Raw genomic sequence first — 26,874 nt, 5'->3', positions numbered from 1 at the left:
TCTCTTTTACACACAACACTTTATAAACAGACATATAACACAGTAGAGAGGTACCATTAGTACAAACACACAGCACCTTATACACATAAAACACTACAGAGCTGCACACACAGTCACAGTGAATTACACACATGACACAGTTACACTCTGTGAATTACACATATCACATTATGTACTTACCGCACTATAAACACACCAGGCAACTTAGGCAAGAAGCCCGCCCCGTACAAACTCAAAGAAAGCTGAATATCTCCACCTACCCACTCCCTCCCCTTGCCTGTACCATGTGACATATTTAGGTCCTTTAGTGTTGTGGGATCTAGCCACTACCAGATAACTGTGTGCTGTACGTAGACCTTTGTTAGTGGCTGTGTGTGACACAGGAGGAAGCGGCGTCACAGGTAAGGGCAGCAGCTTATTGTCTGAGGGGGCTGTGTGTTAGGGAGGGAAAAGGGGTTAGAGAGTGAAGAGGGAGCTATTTGTGAGGGAAAGGGGTTAGAGGGTGAGGAGGGAGCTGTTTGTAGGGAAAGGGGTTAGAGGGTGAGGAGGGAGCTGTTTGTGAGGGAAAGGGGTTAGAGGGCGAGGAGGGTGCTGTGTGTGAGGTATAAGGGGTTTAGAGTATGAGGACTAGGAGGGGGCTGTGTGTGAGGTGGTCTAAGAGGGTGAGGATGCAGATGTGGGGGGGGGGGTAGAGGGTGAGGATTAGGAAGGGACTGTGTGTAAGAAGGATGGGGTGAGGATACAGATGTGTGTGAGGGGGAGGAGGGACTGTGTCTGTGTGAGGTAGAGGGGGGTAGAGGGTGAGGACTAGGAGGGTGTGTGTGAGCGGGAGGGGGTCTGAAGGGGTGAGGATGCAGATGTGTGTAAGGGGGAGGAGGGGACTATGTGTGAGAAAGAGGGGTTAATTGATGCAGGGCTGTGTGGTACAGGGTGAGGTAGAGACCGTGTTTTAGGTAGAGGGGGGTTATTTATGAAGGGGCTGTGTGTAAGGGAGAGGGGTTAGAGGGTGAGGACTAGGAGGGGGCTGCATGTAAGGGGGAGGAGGCTGAGGATGCAGTTGTGTGTAAGGGGAAGAAGGGTGAGATGGGGGCTGTGTGTGAGGGAGAGGGTTTAATGGATGAGGAGGGGACTGTGTGTGAGAAAGAGGGGGACTGAGGGGTTGAGTGTGAGTGGGTTGGAGGGTGAGGAGGGGGCTGTATGAGGGAGTGGGGTTAATTGATGAGGAAGGGGCTGTGTGTGAGGGTGAGTGGGTTAGAGGTTGAGGAGGGGGCTTTGTGTAAGGGAGAGGGGGATTAGAAGGTTTGGAGGGGGCTGTGTGTTAGAGGGTGAGAACTAGGAGGGGGCTATGTGTGAGATAGAGGGGGTCTAAAGGGGTGAATATGTGTGTGTGAGGGAGAAAAGGGTTAAAGGGTGAGAAGGGGGCTGTGTGTGAGGAAGGGGGTGTTAATGGATATAGAGGGGGCTGTGTGAAGAAGAATGAGGTTAGAAGTTAAAGGGATACTAAACCCAATTTTTTCTTTCAGGATTCAGAAAGAGTATGCAAATTTTTTTTTTTATTTTTTTTTTTTATTGAGGTAAACATGAGGCATACAAGTGAAAAATCACTACAAGTTTCAAATACATTACAATGTCAAAAGATTGTGGCAGATACAAGAAATAAACATTAGGAAACAATGTTATCATGCAGTAGGAAAATAGTTTGCCATATTAAATGTGAACCTTCCTAGGTACCCAGAAGGCCACTCTTGGACCTTATAACAAAATGAAACTAATAATGAAGGTTATACTGGACTAAAGGAGACCTCTTTTAGGCCTCAAGACAAACCTAATTTTTTTGTTTTGTTATTTGTATATATGTATATATATATATATATATATATATATATATATATATATATATATATATATATATGTATGTATATATATATATATATATATATATATATATATATATATATATATATATATATATATATATATATATATAACGGATTAAACAGCACTACATATGAATAACTGTAAAAGCTTATATGATATAGGTAACTACAGTGTAAATTCTGAGGAGGATCACTTTACTATCTAGTTGAACTAGACCTGGGATAAATACTTTGTTTTGAAACTACATATAGTTACAACTCAATGATTTTCAAATGTTTAAGTTGTTAATACTATATGAGCACACAAATCTAGTAGTAATAAGAAAAGGCAAGAAGTGCAATACACCATCAAGTTATAAAGAGGTCAACAGCCATCGAGACTAAAGAAAATTATAGTATCAGCACCATAACAGTAAACATATAGTATATAACATGGGGTACCTCATTGCAGTTGTATTAGTATATACAGTTACACGTAATGATAGATAACATAATGCATATCTACTGCATGATCAGCTATTCAATATGGTGAATTTGTGCTTTCTACCAGTAAGCAAGGATTAACACTCCAGCCACTCTCACTTTCAGGGTTATAAGATTAAACTGATTTATTTGATGTATAGAAGTCTCTCAACTGTATATCAAGTACAAAAACAAGAAGTAGAAAGTGTGTGTGTGTATGTGTATATATACATACTGTGATCCAGACAATTTGTATGTGTAGGAATTACATTTACCCCAGTGGTATTTTGGTAAATCCAAGGGTGTAGAAGTCTATACAAATAGAGACAAACTTACTTATGAGATCTGTAAGGATAGAAATAAGTATTTACAAAGTGCTATATGTATACATATCAAGCCAGTGATTGTCAGTCATTCCCGTGCTCATTGTGAGATACATAAAGTTCAGTCCAAGCATACCATAAAAAGTATTGGGAAGCGCTTGTTATTAAAGCAGACCGGACAATAGACACTACTGTAACACCTAGTTAGATTAATAAAAAATAGTGGTGCAGGGAGTTTATGACTACCGCATAAGAGTCATCAACTGAGGCTGTGAAATACATGGATTGACAGTAAGTATTAAAGTCCCCCGGCATCAGGTTTGGTTGCCTTCATTTAAAGGGACACTGTACCCAAAATATTTCTTTCGTGATTCAGATTGAGCATGAAATTTTAAGCAACTTTCTAATGTACTCCTATTATCAAATTTTCTTCATTCTCTTGGTATCTTTATTTGAAATGCAAGAATGTAAGTTTAGATGCCGGACCATTTTTGGTGAACAACCTGGGTTGTCCTTGCTGATTGGTGGATAAATTCATCCACCAATAAAAAAGTGCTGTCCAGAGTACTGAAACCAAAAAAAAAGCTTAGATGCCTTCTTTTTCAAATAATGATAGCAAGAGAACGAAGAAAAATTGATAATAGGAGTAAATTAGAAAGTTGCTTAAAATTGCATGCTCTTTCTGAATTACAAAAGAAAAATTTTGGGTACAGTTTCCCTCTAAGGAAAGTCCGACTGTGAACAGATAGCATTGCGCTCAAGGAGTGAAACTATAGACAGCCAGATTAGGGAAAAGGTAGTAGAGGGTTAAGATTTATGGCAACAAGGATTATTCCCAGACTGTTTATATTGTAACTAAGGACTCAGCTGACTCCCACTTTAAATTTTCTGACAGCATGCCCATGCTCTGCTCGTGCAAGCAGATGGAACTGAGCCCTGACGGATAGATCTCCAAGGAGTCTGTGACTTCCTAATTTAAGATAAGAGGATAGCCGATCTGATGTATCTCTGCAAGTGTCAGGAACGGCAGATTCATGCAGGATTAGCTTGCTATTGGGAGATGCCGTATTGAGGGTATAGCAGCCTCTGGACGCATTCTCTTGCTCAGAAAGGGCAACTCCATTGAGTAGTGGAAGTTATGAGGATTGGTCTTTCCCACAAGCATTTCTCGGAGGTAGCAGGGAAACCTCTTTGTCAAAGTGGGTAGAAACAAGGGAGTCAGGATTCTCCTTCCTGCCTAGACCAGCTCATAGTCTGTGGACGTACCCTACATCTGCGATTGCTGTTTTTTTATGGAGCTCCTGGGTTGGGGGGGACAGACTCGCTGCAGACAACTGTTTCACCGCCATCTTGCACTCATTTTGAGTAGACTGGAATGCCTTCTCTATCTCGTTGATAAGCTGAATTCTGTGCTCCTCTAGAATTCTAGAATAGCTTTTAACTCTGCTATAACAATGTATGTGTTCTTCATCTTTTCAATAGGATAGTATATCCAATGCAGCGTAAAAGCTGCTTTTACCCCGATTATGGTTGCGGGGGGGGGGGGGGTGTTGAGACCTTTTTCTCGTAAAGGCTGCCGTAGGCCTCAACTCTCCGGATCAGTCGGTCAGTGTAGATATCAGCTCAATCTTGTATCCGATAACACAGTGGAGCTTACAAGCCTCAAAAGTCCCCAAACAGTAAATAGATGGCTTCATAAAAAGCTGATAAGTGGCAAGTTTTAAGCATATCACACGGAGCAACCAATTTTGCATCCATTCAAGGTGCCGCCCAGAGACACACCCCAGAGCATGCAATTTTAAACAACTTTCTAATTTACTCCTATTATCAATTTTCTTTTTTTTTTTTTTTTAAATATTATTTTTTATTGAGTTTTCATATTATAAACATAAATTATACAAAGGAACAAGTGCAAAAGAACACAGAGATAAACATTTCTCGTACATTGACAGAAAACCATATTCTTCTTTAGAATTGTATTTGTCTTTCATATATCTGACTAAACCATATAAACTCGCCTAACACACTATGACTCAAGACAGGACATCTGCCATATCTGAACACATATTAGGTCGTTTCTATTGACTAACTCCCCTAACCGATTCCTGTAGTTTCCTTTGTTCAGATAGGATCTTTAAATACACATATAAAAAGGGAAAAAAAAAAAAAAAAAAGAATCACTCCACACTGTCCCCCTCTCCCCACTAGGACTCCAGAGTCAACACCCCATGCACTGGGGAAATTACCGGCCAATATTTGCAATTGTACGTAAACAGTATCCCTAAGTGGTTTAACCAACGTAATTTGTGTCTCTAATGGGAATGATAAGATAAATATTTTCCATTGCTTGAAAAACTCAGCTAGTCGTCTATCTGTCGGATTTTGTAAGTTCATCTGATCTTGCGTGAATTGCATGGTCAGAGCATTCTTAAGCTCTTTCAAGTTCGGCATAATTTTAGCTTTCCAAGCTTTCAATAACATAATACGTCCCAGCAATATGATAAAATTAATTAATTTGACATTCTTAAGAGTTACTTGAGATTGCACCAAAAAAAATACATCTATCGCTTGTATATGATAATCTAATTTAAGAGTTGATCGCATCCAATATGCTACTTTCAGCCAAAATTGGCTGATTTTAGGGCAGGCCCAAAAACAATGCATAAGATCTGCTTTGACAGCAGAACATTTGGGACATAGACTCAATGCCTTGTACCAACTAGACAGCCTGGCAGGGGTCAAATAAGACATAAGAGATATCTTGACCTGCGATTCTCTCCATGATGTCAAAACCCAGCTTTTATCCATGATTTTAAATGTATTTATTATAATTTGACCATTTACCTCAGGAAAAAAAAATCCACTTTGCTACGATGTATTCCCTTTGCTCAATAGAAGGTCTTTGGTTAAGGTGCACATAAAACGGAGCTATCGAATATAGGCCCCTTTGAAAGTTATTAATTTGTAGTTGAAACAAAAGAGTCCACTCCCTTCCATACTTTTGCTTAAGCTCAAGTATGAAATGCCTTAACTGCAAATATGCATAAAACTCTTTGTTCGAAAGATCAAATTGGTGTCTTAATTCGGCAAAAGATAGTAATGATGAATCTGGTTTTACCATTTGCGCAACAAATATCAGTCCTTTTGAGAACCATAATCTGAAGACTTCTGTTGACAATCCCGGGACGAAATTTGGATTCCCTATAATAGGTAAATATTTAGATACAAACGGTGAACAACCTAAGAGCACACAGAATTTTTGCCACGCGAAGATAATGTTTCTAAATGTTATGAGCGCAAAAAGCGAAGAAGGAAGAGCAGTCATTGGACAATGTAGAATAGCATCCAAACGAAACGGCTTCACTAAGGCAGTTTCCCAAGGAACTGCTGAGACCTGGTCTTGTTCGGTTAACCAGTCAACTGCAACCTTGACCCGAGCTGCTAAACTATAATATTGTATATTCGGAAGGGACAAACCGACCGCATCTTTATTACACATGAGCCGCGTAGCCGAAATACGAGTTCTAGCACCTTTCCAAAGTAAATTTGAGCATGCCTTGTTATATTTATTTATATCCGTCTTCTTAATAGGGATCGGAATATTTTGCATAAGATAAAGTACTTTAGGAAACAAGATGGTTTTTATAAGGGTAACTCTCGCTGATAGGGAAATGGGCAGATTTTTCCAACCTTCCATCCTTTCCCTACATTCCCGGAAATACTTACTAAAATTAAGTTTGTACCACTCCTCCGGGTTTACGCTTAATTTAATGCCAAGGTACGTAATTTGAGACGTTTCGGAAAACGGGTGTTTGATGTTTTGCTTTTCCTTATAGATCCATAACAGCTCAGATTTAGCGAGATTAATTTTATATCCCGAAATTGAACCGAAAAGTTCAGTTGATTCTAATAACAGGGAAAGACTTTGAGCAATGTTGCTCAGACACAAAATTATGTCATCTGCATACATTAATAATACAAGTTTCTGATCTCTAATACGAATCCTGTCTAATTGTTGACGAAGCAGAATCGCAAATGGCTCTAAAGATATGTTAAACAACAACAGCGATAGAGGGCAACCCTGCCGGGTGCCCCGCTGTAATAATAGACGCTGAGAAATCTCACAGTTGATTAATAAGGATGAGATTGGAGAGCTATATATTACTTGCGTAAACTCTAGTATATGACCAGACAAACCAAATTGTTCTAATGAGAAAAATAGATGTTTCCAAGAGATGCGGTCGAACGCCTTCTCCGCGTCGACCGTTAATAACGCTAGATCCGGTGTATCTTTCTGTCTTGACAATCTGAATTTGTTCCAAAAAAAATCAAGTAATGTCATAACCTTACGGATATTTTTTGTGGGGTTTCTCCCTGTCATGAAACCAGACTGGTTTTCATGAATTATTATACCTAAGTGGGGTTTTAATCTTTCAGCTAAAATTGAGGTCAAGAGTTTATAGTCCGTGTTTAGAACAGATATAGGCCTATAAGATGCTGGAATCTCTAAGTCTTTATTCTTTTTTGGGATTAGCGAAATTACCGTGGCCGCAAAATATGGTGAGCATTTGTTATTTCCAATGAAATAATAGTTAAATAGTTTTGTAAGGGTTGAAGCAACTTGCGTCTGAAGTATCCTATAAAATTCAGTAGGGAGACAGTCCGGACCTGCTGCCTTATTTGTTTTTGCTGCTTTAATTGCAGTGTAAATCTCTTGTTTGTTAATCGGTTTGTTAATTTCTGTCAGAATTTCCAGAGGGATTTTTGGGGTCTTAATCTTATCCCAAAATTGCTTCTGTCTTCCTATATCATGTTCCTCAGCTTTATATAATTCACTAAAATACTGATGAAAAGTTTTAATGATATCTGAGTTATTTGTGAATCTACCTGTCTTGGTTCTAATAGCCGTCACAGCGTTACGATTAGTTGCTTTGGTTAGCTTAGCCAAAAATTTGGCAGATCTCCCGGCGAAACCACCGTATAGGGCCTTTTGCCTTTGCAGTTCTAAAGCTGTTTTTTGATGGATAAAAATATCTCGCGCTGCTTTGGCATCTATATATTTACGCCATTTCTCATTAGAGTGCTCACTCAAGTAAGCCGAAAACGCATTTTTCACCCGATTATTCGCTTGTGTCTCTTGTTGTTTAACTTTCCTATTACGCTTGCATAGATATGCCTTAATCTTGCCTCTAATTACAGCTTTAGCCGCTTCCCAATATACCTCCGGTTTATCTATATAAGATTTATTGAAGGACTCATATTCTTGCCATTGGTTAATCAACCAATTCTGAAATTTACTGTCATTCAATAAATATTTGTGAAAAAAAATGGTTTGATTGGGGGCTATTAGCCTGTGCGGTGCATTAAGTAGTAATGTAATTACTGCATGGTCTGAGATTGTTATATCTCTGATATCCGCTTTCCAATCTAAACCTGTCATATTATCTGAGACCAGAAAAAAATCTATCCTTGATAAAGAATGGTATCCTTTTGGATAAACATGTAAAAGATCTTAAATCTGGGTTTTGAGCACGCCAAATATCTATTAGCCCCAATTGAGAGCAAAGTTTCTGAAAAATACGAGTCTTCCTGTCCCGTGGAAAAATATATGCTTTATTGTCTCTATCTAGGATAGGATCCGCTACAAGATTAAAATCCCCCGCAACTATAAGATGTTGCCCTATAAATTTATGTAACTGTAATAACATCTTATCCCAAAATACTTTATCCACTTTATTTGGCCCGTAGATATTACATAATACATACCGAATTTTATTAATAGTGACAATTCAAAAACGCCCTTCCTGATCTCTCGTGATTGATTCTATTTTGTATTCTAGATAAGAGGATAGCAACGCCTCTTTTACATGATTTAAATGGGGCCGCAATAACCTCTCCCACCCAGTTAGTCTGAAGTTTCAACGATTCTGCTTCTTTTAGGTGTGTCTCTTGGAGAAAGGCTACGTTTGGTTTTAGTTTTGCCAAATGTTTAATTATCGCTTTCCTTTTTATTGGGGAGTTTATACCCCCTACATTCCAAGACGCTAAATTAAAAGTATCTAGCATAGACCCCGAAGGAAAGATTTAATTAGTCGCCCCATTCTACATATAGCGATTATAAAAACGCAAAGGAGCACCAGTGCAGAGAGGGTAGCCGAGGGAGAAGCGAAAGAGAAGAGAGAAAAAAAAAAAGGGGGAAAAAAACAAGAATAAAAAGATTGACAGAGTAAAAACTTACCGTTTAAAACATAAACAATAAACTCCATTCTATACATTATTAATCAACATAACAATAACGTTCCCGTTACTTATGATACCTGCTCACTGGATATCCATTTTTTGCATAAAGACAAAGCTTCCTCACTATTATTCGCTACATAGGAGGTTCCTGCCTTATTAATTATAAGTTTGGCGGGGTATACCAATCTAACGTTACATTCAGCTTTCAAGAATTTATCAAAAAAAGAGGCCATTTCCTTTCTCTTAGCCCTGGTTTCGGCAGAGAAGTCTTGAAAAATCCAAATTCTATGAGAATTTAATATTAAGGGCATTAAGTTTTCTATAATAGGTCAAAAATAATATCTTGTCCTGATAATTGACAAACTTAAAAATAATGGGCCTTGGTTTGGAAATTGCACTATTTTCTCTGAGAGGCCCAATTCTGTGGGCTCTCTCGATCAAACAAAAAAGCTCACAGTCCTTTGGACCTTGTTTTTCCTTTTATCCCAAAACTTATATGAGGTGGAATGCACATGTAGCTTTCCTCAATACATTCTCCTTAACGAGGCAACAGACCCCAGACAATATAAGAGTCCTTCCTTGAATTTTCCAAGTGGCCTTATCGAACCTGCTGCCACGTAAACCCAATCTAGAGAAGCCGGGCTCACTTGCCTTAACCAGCTGCCTCTATAATAATTTGAAAGTCTGATTTTTACTTCCCATAAGACTCTTGATACAATACAGTTTGTAACTCTTGAATAAAACACTTTCCCCACTTGCAATGTTGTATCCACTGGCTCTTGTTATGTAGAGGCCTCCACATTTAAAACAGCTACTCTGGGCATATGTCTCGCACTTTACAATAGCCCAAATTTGTTTGTTGACAAGCAAGATAGGACAAAGTGTTATCCGCACAAGTCTCAATCTAACAATATATTATAGGACTCAGAAAAGCGTGGCATACAAAGCTCTTATTTCAGCTCTGCCCTTCTAATGATTATTCTCTGGGTACCTACTGAAATATTTTTCTTGAATTAGGCAGATTGTCTTGAGTATATCGAGGCAAAACATACATCTGCATACACATACCTAAATTACCGTCCAGCAATAGCCTCCACAGTATTATATGTATCAGGGAGCGTACAAGACTTAACCGCTCCTCCAACCACTCTTACACTGTACCAATTCTACTCACGCTTCCGATGAGTCTTCAAGGTGCCCCAGGAGTTATCGGAGCCTTAGGAGTCCTCCCATAGCTGTAATTGCAGGCCCGGCACTTACTCCAGACACAGTGCGGTACGCGGCTTACTTCCTCCCCAGCAATACGGCTATGATCAGGCACTGCACCAGGTCAGTATTACCTGAGGTCTGGTCCTGGGGGAGACTTTCCTTCCGGGAGTCCTGTCTTGTCAATCCGATACTTTGTTTTCCAACTCACTGTGAGAGTGCTTGCGATAGAGGGGGCGGGGGCCGTAGGATTTGCCTATCCCCCGCCGACGCTCCAGGAAGCCTCACGAAGCAGGAGCAAAATTGTGTAAGCTCTTTTGAGGCAGGCTCCGCTTTCCTTGTCCGCGTGCTGTAGGCAGTGACTGTTCAAAGCGCCTTACAGCCAATCAGGCCAGCTTCCTCTATATTGCAGCCACACTGTAGATAGTCCGTCTGCTTAGGGCAGGGGTGTCCAAACTTTGCTCTCCAGAGGTTTTGGAACTACATTTCCCATGATGCTCAGCTAGATAAAATGCTGGCTGAGCATCATCGGAAATGTAGTTCCAAAACCTCTGGAGAGCAAAGTTTGGACACCCCTGGCTTAGGGCATCATATTTACTCTATTTAAGCAGAAGAGAAAAAACAATAGTGCAGAGGCGGCATAAGCAGGGGTGTCCAGTGGGTGCAGGTCTGAGATAGAACGGTACAGAGTGGAGCGCTTCAGCGACAAAGCACAAAACTTGCCAATTTTTAGACTTCCCACCGAAATCTTAGGATCATCTACCGGCCCAGGGCTAGCAGAGCCAGGGCAAGGTATTCTTCGGTTGAATGGTGATTTTCAGGTTCCCATAAACTTGGACATCGAAGCAAACGGCAGCTACCTGTTGGCTCCGCCCCCAAACGGAAGTCCTTTTTAGATGCATTTTGATATCTGCCAAGATGTAAAATGAAAGCCTATTATCAAATTTTCTTCATTCTCTTGGAATCTTTATTTGAAAAAGCAGAAATGTAAGTTTAGAAGCCAGCCCATTTCTGTTTCACGGCCTAGTTGTGCTTGCAGATTGGTGGCTAAATGCACCCACCATTAAACAAGTGCTATCCAGGATACTGAACCAAAAATTGGCTGGTTACTTAGCTTAGATGAGATGCCTTCTTTTTCAAATAAAGATAGCAAGAGAATTAAGAAAATTGATATTATCCTGGATAGCACTTGTTTAATGGTGGGTGCATTTAGCCACCAATCTGCAAGCACAACTAGGCCGTGAAACAGAAATGGGCTGGCTTCTAAACTTACATTTCTGCTTTTTCAAATAAAGATTCCAAGAGAATGAAGAAAAATTGATAATAGGAGTAAATTTGCATGCTCTATCTGAATCATGAAAGAAAAAAAAATGTGTTCAGTGTCCCTTAAGGAGATATGTGTGTGAGGGAGAGGGGCTTAGATGTTCAGAAGGGGGCTATGTGTGAGAGGGGTTAGAGAGTGAGGAAGTGGTTGTTATTTTTTTCATTATTAAAGGTATAAAAAAAAAACAAATTTTCTTTCATGATTTGGATAGAACATACAATTTTAAACAACTTTCCAGTTTACTTCTATTATCAAAATTGCCTCATTATCTTGTTATCCTTTGCTTAAGGAACAACATTGCACTACTGGCAGCTAACTGAACACCTCTAGTTAGCCAATCACAAGAGACAAATGTGTGCAGGCACCAATCAGCAGCTAACTCCCACTAGTGCAGGATATGTGCATATTCATTTTCAACAAGGGATACCAAGAGAACAAAGTACATTTGAAAATAGAAGTGAATTTAAAAGTGTCTTAAAATGACATGCTCTTTCTAAATCATGCAAGTTTTATTTCGACTTCCCTATCTATTTAAGGTGTATGAAATACACTGTGGGATTAATAGAGCAGGAAAAGGTGATCTGAAACATTTTAACTAAATATTACGAGTAAACCCTTTGTCAAAGAGCAATGTCTGTATAATGATATGAAGTTGTGAACAGAAGCACAATCGCATCTGTACAGAGGGTACTGGGTATAAGAAGCAGCCTTACAGCAAGTGTAGTAATACTTCTTTTGGATTTTGTAATTTTACTAATTAGGGTTGCACCGATACCATTTTTCTAAGACCGAGTAGAAGTACCGATACTTTTTTTCAAATACTCACCGATACCAATTACCGATTTTTTTTATGTCATGACAGTTTACCAAGCACAATACAGACTAATGATTTAAGATTGCTTCTTTATAATTATGAACTGTATCTCAAAAGACATGTTTTAATACTAAAACAGTTTTATGTGCTTGTTGTCACAAAGTTCACAGAACATGTTTATAAATATAAATATTACAATAACATATATTAATAACTGCAATAAATAATAGCTGCAGCAGCTGGGGCTGGAAAGCTACAATTTAATTGAAATAAATTTTTATTCATTTTCCATTGGACATAATACAGAACAAATCATGTGATTAAAGATGGACAAAGTCAATATTTCCCATAGTCCATAATATAAAGACTCTGCCCCATCTCATCCCTGCAAGTCCAATAACATAACTTCAAACATTATATTCAAAACATTTATAACTCCCACGAAATCCCCCCCCTCCCCCTCCCCCCCAGGTGTTTCCAAGGCCCATAGCTAAATCCTGGCAAAATCAATACTCTTGTATCAACAGCTAGCTAAATACATTGTCTTTGCATAAGTATTTAGGTGTGGGTGTCAGGTGTCTGGGGTTCTCTACTATTCCCCTCTCCCGTCCTCCTCAGCTTCAACCCTCTCACATCTGATCCTGCCAGCAAATTTATAAGAAGTTATCCTTTCTCAAGATCCAGTAAAACCATATTTTTTGAAACTGCTCATTAGATCCCTGAGACCATGCTGCTAGTTCTGACATTGTGTAGGTGTCTTTAATTTAATCTACTACCTCCCCCCAACTAGGCGCTCCCACCTTCCAATGCCTGGCTATACATATCCGTAAGCATGTACAGAGAGTCTTAATGAAAGTATTGATCGCTGAGTTAAACGCTCTATTTCTTTCGTTTAGTAGTGCCTGAGTTATCGTCAGTGAAATGTTTTCGTCTAGAGTGTTGCTGAGTAACTCCGAGAGCCGCACCCACAGTGGTTGCACTTTCGGACAGTCCCACCACATATGCTTATATGTCCCTCTCTCCTTACAACCTCTGTTACAGGTCCCTGTCCTATCCGAAGTCATGTGCGCTGTCCGCTCAGGAGTAAGATACCATCTGAAAGCTACTTTCAAGCAGTTTTCTCTCATATCTGCACTCAGCATTCCCCTACCCACCTCCGATAGGATGTCATCCCATTTTCCCTTCTCCCTAGTCTCACCAATATCTTTCTCCCATCTTTCCATCAGGGAAGACTTAGAGACAGTTCCCATCTCCTGAAGCAATATATATAATTGTGATATCAGATGCTTTCCTCTAGAGGGGTTTTTGCAAATCTTTTCCAACATGGTCGGGGACCGGCCAGTGCTGTTAGTCAGGTATTTAGTAATAACCGACGAGATCTGTAAGTAGAGGAACCAGTGTACCACATATGGTTGGACTTTATCTTTGATCTGGTTAAATGTGAGTATTGTGTTTCCATCTAGAAAGTCCGCCACCCTATATAATCCCTTATTTTCCCATTTCCCCACAGATTTCCTCAGTTCCCGGGGCATTAAGAATTTCATTGGCATCAATAAGGATTGAGGAGAGTACAGTCTCATTGTTTTAGTAAACTTGTCCCACAAATGTATTGTCTCACATGTTACAGGGGATCTATACGTCAGCGTTTTTGCTTTCAAAGTGGGGTCCCACAAAATATCTGCCTGGTTTTCACACCCAGCTATATCAGCCTCTATTCGTGGCCAAATGACTTCCTTCAGATTTTTCTCTAAAATGGTAGTTTGTGCTAACCTAGAGGCATAGTAGTAGTCTACTAGATTCGGGACTCCTACACCCCCGACCTGTCTATGCTGCTTTAACACTTGTGCTGCTATTCTTGCTTTCCCATCTCCTCTTAAAAAGCGGAGTAGATCTACTTGTAAGGCCTGCAGGTCTGTCAAGGGGACCGCAATCGGTACCGCTCTAAAGAGGTACATGATCCTAGGTAGCACATTCATTTTTAAAGCCGACAGTCTCTCGTACCACGAGAACCTACCCTTTTTCCAATTACTGAGGTCTTTCCTTATAGCTTTATAGAGGGGGACATAGTTTAATCGGTATAAATCTGAGAAATTCCCGTTCAATTTCACCCCTAGATAAGTGATGTGAACCTTTGCCCATGAGATGTTAAAATTCAATTCCATCGTTTTTTTGGTATGAGGGGGAAGGGTGATCGGAAGGGCCTCGCATATGTCTATGTTAACCTTATATCCTGAAATCTCTGAAAACTTCCCCAGATTGTCATATAGGTTAGGTAAAGAGATTAGGGGCTTGGTCAGCGTCAACAAGACATCGTCGGCGAACAATGTCATCTTATAGTCTCCCCCCGCCAAATGTACACCCGATATCTCCCCTGATTGTCTAATGACCGCTGCTAACGGTTCGATGCAAATGGCAAATAAGAGCGGCGATAGCGGGCACCCCTGACGAGTCCCATTCAAGATATCTATGGACCTCGATGTATAACCTGCGGCACCCACCACCGCCGTTGGATTTGAATATATAGCTGTTAAGGCTTTTATAAAGGCCCCCCGAAATCCCATTTTATCTAGCACTTTAAACATATAGTTCCAGTCCACCCTATCAAACGCCTTTTCCGCGTCGAGTGATAGTAGTAATGCTGGCGTCTCAGTTTTCGCTAAGTAGTCTATTAGGGTCACTATTCTCCGCACATTATCTGGGGCTTCCCGCTCTTTGATAAATCCCACCTGGTCTTGATGAACCAGGGAGGGAAGAATCAATTTCAATCTATTCGCCATAATTTTTGTAAAAATTTTAAGATCTGTATTTATCAGCGATATAGGCCTATAATTTTGGCAAAGTTTCGAATTCTTTCCCACCTTAGGTATTACCACAATCTTAGCTTGTAGCATTTCTTTAGGGAGCTCCCCCCCTGCCAGGATTTCATTGCAGAATGTAAGTAGGTGGCCTACCGAACAATTTGTAATATTCCCCTGTAAGACCATCGGGGCCCGCTGCTTTCCCTGTCTTCAAGTCTTTGATAACCGTCAGTATTTCTATGGCCGTAATTTTCGCGTTAAGTTGGTCAGAGTCCTGGATTACCTGTAAGTCAGCCTGTCGTAAAAAATTGTCTATTTGTGTCGTAAGGTCCCCCGAAGCCACCTTTTTCCCATCATACAAATCCTCATAATATTGGGCAAAGGTTTCAGTTATCTCCTGAGGGTTTGAGGTGGGAGCACTGTTTGGTTTCTGAATGGAAGGTATAGCAAAAAATTTAGTTCTCTCCCTTAATTTAAACGCCAAATATTTGTCAGGCTTATTCGCATATACATAATAGTGCGCCCTCAGTTTCAAAGCCGCTCGGATAGAGAATTCATTTAGGATTTTAGATAATTCCTGTCTTTTGGACTGGAGGGTCTTATATATCCTAGTTGATAAGGTACGTCTATGCTCTCTCTCAAGTGTCTCAACCTCCCCCTGGAGGGCATTAACTAATTGTGATGACTTTTTCAACAACATCGACTTCTCTTTAATGAATAGGCCTCTCATAAAGGGCTTGTGTGCCGCCCATGTTATTAGAGGGTTGCTTGTGGACCCCACGTTTATCTGCCAGTATTCCTTCAATGCTTTGGTTACTCTCTCATGTATCTCTGGATTCCTAAGGAGTGTTGCATTATATGTCCACGACCTTTGTCGTGTGAAGTTTATTATACCCGATAGCTCCAAAGTCACTAAGGAGTGGTCTGACCAAACGCACGGCTGTGTGCTTGATGCAACCAAGTTAGGAGTCATGATTTGACTCACGTATATATAGTCTAATGTTGTTGAGTACGATTGGTGTGCCGGCGAGTAGTATGTATAGTCATGTTTGGAATTGCCTACTGCCGTCCAAGAGTCTATAAGGTTATGAGCTCCCAGTGATTCTCTAATGGACTTAATAATAGCATTGTGCCTGTGTTGTTTACTCGTCATCCCTTTGGGTCCCCCCCCTGAGAAAGAGGACATAGATACATTAAAATCCCCTGCTAAAATGACTCTATCTTGTGACCACTGGGTGAGATGATGTGATATTTGCCGAAAAAAGGTATTCTGTGTCTCATTAGGTGCGTAAATATTACATAATGTGATTTTGATATTCTGAATCGTGCCCCGAACAATTACAAACCTGCCTTCCTTATCTCTAGTTACTTTGTCCAGGATAAAGTCTAATGACTTATGTAATAATATTGTCACCCCCCTTTTTTTTGCGTCCGTCGTGGAGTGGAAGTGATGTGGAAATTGGTGCGACCAATATTTTGGTATTGTCTGGGAAATGAAGTGTGTTTCCTGAAGGAAAATAATGTTTGCTTTTAGTTTCAGATAGTGCGTCATGGCCGTGCGTCTCTTATTATCTGTATTAAGTCCCCTAACATTATGAGAAATCAATTTTAAATTATGTGACATTGCCATTTCTCCCAATACCTTTCAGTATGTCCCATATAGTTATCACGTCAACCAAGTTCTCACCGCCCTGAGACCCCCCTCCTACTTCCTTGCCCCCAGACACCTGAATCACCCTCTCACCTCGTCTTCTCTCCTGTTCTGCCATCTTATACTTACTAGGAAACACCTGGTATAAAAAAAAACAACACATTAAATAACAATAAAAAACACTTTCAAAAACATAAACTGTTTTGGTCCTTTTAGGACTCCACCACATATTGTACCTAAGTGCAGTTACATTCATAAATAGTTATTGTGGCAAGATATGATATTAGAATGTACAGAAACAAATAAAACATTAAGAGGTCATTTACATTTTTCCCTTTACAGTATAGTCAGTGGATCAGCAACTAATTGTGATAAAATAACCCTACTTTTTCCTCACTGGAAGACAGACTTTGTCTAATATTAACAGTTACATTGTATTTTAACTAACATAGTGTCATAACTTACAAGTATGGCCCAATGTTCAAGGGCCCACATGGTGATCAACATATCCCCCCAACCTTCTCCTACAAGACATTAAACTTTACAACCCTTATTTCCTTAGAGAACAAGAAAGAAAAAAGGAAACATAAAGTGAATACAGCTTTAGTATACTTATCTATCCATCGTCCCTTTCTTTAATAACCTTCAGGTAATCACATAGAGTTCCTCCCCTCTAAAAGGGGGTGTACCCAAATAAGGGACATGTGTCCTTCCTCTTCATCTTTTGTTGATGTGACCCAAACTCCTCAAGTTTTCCGTTTCTTTTCTGGTATCCTGGTCCATTGCTTCTGTCGGGTTTTATTCCCCTGACTGAGTTGATCTGAGGGACCTCCCTGTTGTGAAAGATCCGGAGGCTCCATCTTTAGCTTACGACATACTTCTGGAATCTCCCACGGTTCTTTAATGAAGAATGACTTGTTCTCCCACGTTATGTGGAGGGCAAAAGGAAACCCCCATCTATATGGGACCTGATTTTTCCTTAGTAAAGAAGTTAAAGGCCGAAGAGAGCTTCTTCTGTGTAGTGTCCTCAAGCATAAATCCTGGAAGAACTGAATAACATTGCCCTGATACTTAAATGTTGGGTTCTTCCTTGCTGCAGCTAGTATTTCTTCCTTTTCTTGAAAGCGTAGCATCCTTATGATGACATCTCTGGGAGGTTCTTCCCCCTTAGGCTTGGGCCTGAGTGCCCGATGTGATCTTTCCATCTGGAATTTCTCCTCTCCAGCTGAGCCAGTGATGGAATGAAAAAGGTTGAGCAAATATGCACTCAGCTCCTTAGGGCCAATTGATTCTGGGACTCCTTTTAGCCACAGATTAGATCTGCGGCTCCGATTTTCTAAATCTTCCAGCTTGTCATATATATCCTCAATGTCCGCCTGTTGGGAGGAGACCTTTTCTGTCATTTCATTTAGACCTTCCACCATAGAGTCTCCGCTTTCCTCTAGGGTGTTTACTCGAGATCCTAAATCTACTACCTCCTTTTTCAGCTCTGCTATACTATTGGTCACAGAGTTTTGCAAGCTTTCCATTTTTTCCAAAAGTTTCTCAAAGTTCGTATTTATATCCCGCTTGGAGACCAGGTGATCCAAATCAGCCTTAGTTATGGGCCTTGTATCTGTTGTCCCTTCTGTGGGATGCTCATCCATATCCCTCTCTTCATCAGAATGCTGTGCTTGTATATCAGAGGCTTTATCCCCCTTTGCGGGTCTGAAAAAGAGGCTAGAGGCCGATTGTTTGCTTAGAGGGTTCACCTTAGTATTCTTTCTGGCAGCCATTTTGGCGCGTCACTGATGCAAATGTAAGAATTATAAGTACTGTCCTTTAGCGGTATCACAGGCCAAACCTCCTCCTTTATCTTCTAACAGGCAAAAATAGACAAGTAATGTATATTTACTCCTTTGAGTATAGAGTTGATAACTGTAGAGCCAGGGAGAAGGGTGCTATATGTAATGACAAGTTGCAGACTGTTTAAATCATAATTTCCTTCACAGTTTCAAGTATATGGGAGATTACATATTTGCTGTTACAAGATGTGGGATTTGCTTCCTCCTCCTCTCCTCCAACACATTAATAAACATTCTCACAGTCTGTCTTTCTTGACCCTTTCAGTGGATCCTTCAGGGCCCCAAGTATATTAAAACAAGCAGCTTGTTCCCCTATAGTTATCCCTAGGGAAAGTTCACCACGCTGTTCTCTCTGTATTCATATAAGTTATATGGGCCTGTGTGACATCTCTCATTCACTGCATTAATATAACTGCAGCATGCAGAGTTTGTATAATTTTGTCTTTCTTATCCCTGGCAGCTTGTTACTGTTTGCATCCTCTATCTCCCCCGGTTCATTCTTTGTAAATGTCCCTCTTTTTCATTGTAGCTATGTCTCCCATTAAAGGTTATGTGGCCCTAGAAGCTATTCTGTTTATTTATCCAGACCCCCTTGCTATGCAGGTCTGTGTCAGCTAGGCCTTTATCACTCCGTAGCTTAGGAGCTGCAGAAGCCAACCTCACCCTCTTCCTCCTTCACTTGCCGCTTATTTACATCTGTCTCCTTCTGGTTGAGACCCTTTATTATGATTTTAAGCCTCTTACCCACCTCCGCTATAGAGTTCTGCAGCCGCTGCAGCCTTTTCTTAAGAAAGTTTCTCCACGTGGGCTGTGAAAATGGCGACCGGCCTTCCTGTCAGAAGTCTCCACTAAATCTTGCTTAACACTGAAAGAGTCTTTGCTCCGATGTCTGTAGAGTAGTGTCTGGATGTTCTGCACCACATACGCTCACATTCTGTGTCTCTGATGTGCCTGTAGCACTGATTTCTTGCCTTTATTCTCCTTCTCCTGCACGGAGCTCTCAGCTTAAGAAGCCATTCCCTTGCTGCTCCAGACTCCGCCCCCGAAAGCTACAATTTAAAGGGGTGATTACTGGATGCAATTGGGTTGTAAGGTGCCTATATAACTCATCAATCTGACATTTTTACCTAATACAAAGTAATATAATTTAATTCTGAAAATAATATTGGGGAAGGAGTATCCCAGTAATCCCCTTTGAGAAAAATTGGGCATTTGCATTCTACTGACTCAACAGAAAATAGGGCTGGTCTTCATATTTTTCCAGGGCTGCTTTTTATTCCCAGTCCAGCCCTGGCTAAGGATGTTCCTCAGAGTACAGTATGTTTTGAGCATAGTTGTGCAAGATGAGAACTAGCAGTATAACAGGCAATCTAGCAATTAGAGTAATTTTTCAAAAGTTAGTGGCAAGTTCTTTTTAAGGAACAGAAGCATCTCTGCATGTTCAGCTATAAGTCTGTTTCTTTTATTAGTAAGGACGTTTGACGCTAAGCTGAACAGTCTTTCACTTTCACACTACTGCACGGGTCATAGATATTTTTTGGCCATTAAATCTCAGTTTATTAACTGCCCAGTACGTCAGGGGTTTGTCTGAATGAGGTACAGAGATCTCTCCCAGGTAGGCTTCCAGCTGTATAGTAGCAGCTTTTGGGGCACTGCTCTCAAACGTACAATAATAAAAATAACAGCAATTTGTATTAGCAGAACAGAAGTGAACAATTTTTTAGTTAAGTCTCCACTCCAGCTTAAAATTAAATGGGAACATCCAGTTTGAAAAACGCCACAAGATGGCGTATGTGTAGGATTTGGAGGTATCGGTTTAAGTATCTGTGCCTTTTGCATGAGTACAAGTACTCATGCAAATACTTGGTATCGGCACCGATACCGATACTAGTATCGGTATCGGTGCAACCCTATTACTAATCTATGTGATGCTTTATTGCACAGATTTAAGCATCATTATATATTTAATCCTAGGATACACTTATTCAGGGAAATAGTCTGGGTGGACATGAGCAGGACAGACTGATTCAGGGTTATTGTCCCATGCATGCACCAACAGAACTGATGGATTCAGGGGCGCAGTCTGGGTGGTGTATGGGCAGGACTGACTGATTCAGGAGCACAGTCTGGGTGGTGCATGAGCAGGACTGACTGATTCAGGGGCACAATCTGGGTGGTGTATGGGCAGGACTGACTGATTCAGGGTTATTGTCCTACGCATGCACCAACAGAACTATGACCCTGAATCAATAGTCTGGGTGGACATGAGCAGGACAGACTGATTCAGGGTTATTGTCCCATGCATGCACCAACAGAACTGATGGATTCAGGGGCGCAGTCTGGGTGGTGTATGGGCAGGACTGACTGATTCAGGAGCACAGTCTGGGTGGTGCATGAGCAGGACTGACTGATTCAGGAGCACAGTCTGGGTGGTGCATGAGCAGGACTGACTGATTCAGGGGCACAGTCTGGGTGGTGTATGGGCAGGACAGGCTGATTCAGGGGCAAAGTCTGGGTGGTGTATGGGCAGGACAGGCTGATTCAGAGGCACAGTCTGGGTGGTGTATGGGCAGGACAGGCTGATTCAGAGGCACAGTCTGGGTGGTGTATGGGCAGGACAGGCTGATTCAGAGGCACAGTCTGGGTGGTGTATGGGCAGGACAGGCTGATTCAGAGGCACAGTCTGGGTGGTGTATGGGCAGGACAGGCTGATTCAGGGGCATAGTCTGGGTGGTGTGTGGGCAGGACAGACTTATTCAGGGGCACAGTCTGGGTGGTGTATGGGCAGGACTGACTGATTCAGGGGCACAGTCTGGGTGGTGTATGGGCAGGACTGACTGATTCAGGGGCAAAGTCTGGGTGGTGTATGGGCAGGACAGGCTGATTCAGGGGCAAAGTCTGGGTGGTGTATGGGCAGGACAGGCTGATTCAGAGGCACAGTCTGGGTGGTGTATGGGCAGGACAGGCTGATTCAGGGGCATAGTCTGGGTGGTGTGTGGGCAGGACAGGCTGATTCAGAGGCACAGTCTGGGTGGTGTATGGGCAGGACAGGCTGATTCAGAGGCACAGTCTGGGTGGTGTATGGGCAGGACAGGCTGATTCAGGGGCATAGTCTGGGTGGTGTATGGGCAGGACAGGCTGATTCAGGGCCACAGTCTGGTGGGTCAGATAACCCCTGTAGTTAAGGGGTTATCTATCTTTTTAAACAATAAAAAATGATGTAGACTGTCCCTTTAACAAATCCTGTGGTCCAGGGAGCTACTCAGTATTTTACATCTGCTTCATGACATATCGGCTTATTCTGCATATTCCTGTATACAGCCAACCTCTTGCTTTTCAGATGCTATTACATTAAAGGGACACTGTACCCAAAATTTCTCTTTCGTGATTCAGATTGAGCATGACATTTTAAGCAACTTTCTAATTTACTCCTATTATCAAATTTTCTTCATTCTCTTGGTATCTTTATTTGAAATGCAAGAATGTAAGTTTAGATGCCGGCCCATTTTTGGTGAACAACCTGGGTTGTCCTTGCTGATTGGTGGATAAATCCATCCACTAATAAAAAAGTGCTGTCCAGAGTACTGAAACCAAAAAAAAGCTTAGATGCCTTCTTTTTCAAATAATGATAGCAAGAGAACGAAGAAAAATTGATAATAGGAGTAAATTAGAAAGTTGCTTAAAATTGCATGCTCTTTCTGAATTACAAAACAAAAAATTTGGGTACAGTGTCCCTTTAATGTATCTCTGATAACATTTGACTCATGCTTTATAAATATTGTCACATTTTATCACTGTATGTATTACTTGCTCTACATGCAGCTGGTCATATGTGTAGTATTAGATTGTGCATAAGTAAAATAAACAAACATGTTTTATATGACATAATCGGCTCTTTACCATAATATAAATACAGGAAGAGCTCAGATTATTTCTCATCTCTCATGTTGCTGTTTTCCTTTCTTTTGTAGGTGTCACATTTATAAAATCTGACTCAGTCACTGATGATAAACAAGATGAACAAATACAGGAAGCAGATAGCAGAGCAGTTCCTGAGTCAGGCCCTGAGCATCATTTGCCTGCTGACCGGAGAGGTAAAAGCTGCTGGTGAATGTCATGTGACACTGGTCATATTTACTGTGCTGCTTCTGATACACCGGACCCATCTGACTAATTCAAACTTGACTTCACCCAGACTATCTCTCTAACCTTAACCCCTTAACGACCAAGGACGTACGCCACACGTCCTCAAAAAAAATACAGTTAATGACCGAGGACGTGTGGCGTACGTCCTTGGTCTGGAAAGCAGCTGGAAGCGATCCTGCTCGCTTCCAGCTGCTTTCCGGTTATTGCAGTGATGCCTCAACATCGAGGCATCCTGCAATAACCCCCCTTGGCCATCCGATGCAGAGAGAGCCACTCTGTGGCCCTCTCTGTACCGGACATCGATGGCCGGTTTCGTTGGTGGGTGGGCGCGGGGGTAGGAAGCGGGTGGGAACCGCTACACTACAGAAAAATTATGGGAGAAAAGTGGCAGTGATTGCCAAATATATTTAAATATATGGAGATCTGAGAGATCTGGGAGGGGTGGTGGGTTGGTCTTTTGGGGGGGGCAAGCTACACTACAGAAAATTATTTAAAAAAAAATAATAAAACATATTTTACTATAAACTGGGTACTGGCAGACAGCTGCCAGTACCAAAGATGGCTACTAATAAGTTAGAGGGGGATGGGTAAAGAGCTGTTTGGGGGGTATCAGGGAGGTTGGGGGCTAAGGGGGGATCCTCCAGAGCAGCATATGTAAATATGCCTTTTTTTTAATTTATTTTTTATCAAGGATAGCTTTTTTTTTTAGTACTGGCAGACTTTCTGCCAGTACTTAACATGGCGGGGACAATTGTGGGGTGGGGGAGGGAAGAGAGCTGTTTGGGAGGGATCAGGGGGTGTAATGTGTCAGGTGGGAGGCTGATCTCTACACTAAAGCTAAAATTAACCCTGCAAGCTCCCTACATGCTACCTAATTAACCCCTTCACTGCTAGCCATAATACACGTGTGATGCGCAGCGGCATTTAGCGGCCTTCTAATTACCAAAAAGCAACGCCAAAGCCATGTATGTCTGCTATTTCTCAACAAAGGGGATCCCAGAGAAGCATTTACAACCATTTGTGCCATAATTGCACAAGCTGTTTGTAAATGATTTCAGTGAGAAACCTAAAATTGTGAAAAATTTTACTTTTTTTTTTATTTAATCGCATTTGGCGTTGAAATGGTGGCATGAAATATACCAAAATGGGCCTAGATCAATACTTAGGGTTGTCTACTACACTACAATAAAGCTAAAATTAACCCTACAAGCTCCCTACATGCTCCCTAATTAACCCCTTCATTGCTGGGCATAATACACGTGTGGTGCGCAGTGGCATTTAGCGGCCTTCTAATTACCAAAAAGCAACACCAAATCCATATATGTCTGCTATTTATGAAAAAAGGGGATTCCAGAGAAGCATTTACAACCATTTGTGCCATAATTGCACGAGCTGTTTGTAAATAAATTCAGTGAGAAACCTAAAGTTTGTAACAAAATGTGTGAAAAAGTGAACAATTTTTTTTATTTGATCGCATTTGGCGGTGAAATGGTGGCATGAAATATACCAAAATGGGCCTAGATCAATACTTTGGGATGTCTTCTAAAAAAAAATATATACATGTCAAGGGATATTCAGGGATTCCTGGAAGATATCAGTGTTCCAATGTAACTAGCGCTAAGTTTGAAAAAAAGTGGTTTGGAAATAGCAAAGTGCTTCTTGTATTTATTGCCCTATAATTTGCAAAAAAAGCAAAGAACATGTAAACATTGGGTATTTCTAAACTCAGGACAAAATTTGGAAACTATTTAGCATGAGTGTTTTTTGGTGGTTGCAGATGTGTAACAGATTTTGGGGGTCAAAGTTAGAAAAAGTGTGTTTTTTTCCATTTTTTCCTCATATTTTATATTTTTTATAGTAAATTATAAGATATGATAAAAATAATGGTATCTTTAGAAAGTCCATTTAATGGCGAGAAAAACGGTATATAATATGTGTGGGTACAGTAAATGAGTAAGAGTAAAATTACAGCTAAACACAAACACTGCAGAAATGTAAAAATAGCCTTGGTCCCAAACGGTCAGAAAATGGAAAAGTGCTGTGGTCATTAAGGGGTTAACTTCACCTCACCCAGATCATCTCACCCAGACCTTCTAACTAACCCCAACTATAGCTCACCGAGACCATCTCACTAATCCTAACTTCATCTTACCCAGATCATCTCACTAACCCCGACTTCAGCTCACCCAGGCCATCGCACTAACCCCGACTTCAGCTCACCCAGGCCATCGCACTAACCCCGACTTCAGCTCACCCAGGCCATCGCACTAACCCCGACTTCAGCTCACCCAGGCCATCGCTCTAACCCCGACTTCAGCTCACCCAGGCCATCGCTCTAACCCCGACTTCAGCTCACCCAGGCCATCGCTCTAACCCCGACTTCAGCTCACCCAGGCCATCGCTCTAACCCCGACTTCAGCTCACCCAGGCCATCGCTCTAACCCCGACTTCAGCTCACCCAGGCCATCGCTCTAACCCCGACTTCAGCTCACCCAGGCCATCGCTCTAACCCCGACTTCAGCTCACCCAGGCCATCGCTCTAACCCCGACTTCAGCTCACCCAGGCCATCGCTCTAACCCCGACTTCAGCTCACCCAGGCCATCGCTCTAACCCCGACTTCAGCTCACCCAGGCCATCGCTCTAACCCCGACTTCAGCTCACCCAGGCCATCGCTCTAACCCCGAATTCAGCTCACCCAGGCCATCGCTCTAACCCCGACTTCAGCTCACCCAGGCCATCGCTCTAACCCCGACTTCAGCTCACCCAGGCCATCGCTCTAACCCTGACTTCAGCTCACCCAGGTTCCCCTGTACACCACTCCACTGTAAATCCTCCCCAGCATCCCCTGCACAACACAACTATACACGCTAAAACCTCTCTTGCATCCAATGTTGCCTGGAAAACCTTCAACTACTAAACCTGTCGTCACTGTCAAGCACACAGGGTCCACCTCACCACCCCCAACACCTAGGAACTGCAAAACCATCCATTGTAAAACATCACCAACACTCAGGGTCTCCTGCACAATCCTTCATTGCAAAACCTCCACCAGCAACGAGGGGCTCATGGACCCTTAACTAAAAATGAAATGTCCCTCCCAAGCCCTACTAAATAGCCCCTGTGGCAAAAACTTCCTCCAGAACCCAAGGGTCCCCCTGCATAATTCCCAAAAACACAAACAAATATAAAACACTAGTTCCCAAGGGCTAAATTGCAAGACCCCAGTATCTGAGGAATCTCCTATCACCTAAAGACTCAACTCTAGGGTCCCCAAAACAGACCCCCCCCCACAGGTTATATTTTACATTAATTGATGATACTGCAATGTCTTCATTTTTGATTGAAGCTCATGTCCTCAGTCTTCAGAAGCTTCAAACCACTGAAGTCTCACTCAGTAATTCAGTCAGCTACGTTACTTTGTGATGATCAAGACTGTGAAGAAAACCCCATTAATTTAACGAGTTTTAGAAGCAAATGAAAACTGGAGAAATTTTAGTCCAGGGAAATAGTCTGATGATTTTCTCTTCTATATTTAATAGGAATATGTTGTTGTGAAGAAGAGGCCCTCCCACAGCAGCATTCACCGGCAGAGCAGAGAGGTGAGAACTGCTGGGGAATGTAACTTTATATCAGAGTCAGATGACAGTGTCTCACTTTACTGATGCATCTGGCCCTGTGTGTGTATTTCCTACCTTCTGTCTGTGTCTCTGCATGTTCTCAGTAACATTATCCCCCAACAGCAGCATTCACCAGCTGAGAGGAGAGGTGAGCACTGCTGGGGAATGTGACATTATACATAGTGATGCCCTTTACTGACGCATCTGGCCCTGTGTGTATTTCCTACCTTCTGTCTGTGTCTCTGCATGTTCTCAGTAACATTATCCCCCAACAGCAGCATTCACCAGCTGAGAGGAGAGGTGAGCACTGCTGGGGAATGTGACATTATACATAGTGATGCCCTTTACTGACACATCTGGCCCTGTGTGTGTTTTTCCTACCTTCTGTCTGTGTCTCTTCATGCTCTCAGTAACATGGCTCTGTCAGTAAAAGTGAGTGACAGAACCAGTACCTGAATAAAGCAGTTTTTATTGGAACCTGTGCTACTACTTTTTGTATTTACTGTTATTACTGGGGTTTCTGCAGGGATCCTGTAGTCTGCACACAGAGATTGAGGGCACATGTGCTGAC

At 41.6% G+C, this 26,874-nt stretch overlaps 1 long non-coding RNA gene across 1 annotated transcript; it reads left to right on the top strand.

Moving 5' to 3' along the window:
• Nucleotides 1-319: 319 nt before the first annotated feature.
• On the top strand, nucleotides 320-26,288 carry LOC128655624 (uncharacterized). The gene is made up of 3 exons (XR_008401862.1): nucleotides 320-401; nucleotides 22,511-22,633; nucleotides 26,226-26,288. It is a non-coding gene; the product is annotated as an uncharacterized LOC128655624 (long non-coding RNA).
• The last annotated feature ends 586 nt before the right edge of the window (nucleotides 26,289-26,874 follow it).

The sequence above is a fragment of the Bombina bombina genome, chromosome 4 (assembly GCF_027579735.1).
Source record: "Bombina bombina isolate aBomBom1 chromosome 4, aBomBom1.pri, whole genome shotgun sequence".
Lineage (NCBI taxonomy): Eukaryota > Metazoa > Chordata > Amphibia > Anura > Bombinatoridae > Bombina > Bombina bombina.
The sequence above is the reverse complement of the archived record's forward strand: the minus strand, read 5'-3'. Positions and strand labels throughout refer to the sequence as shown.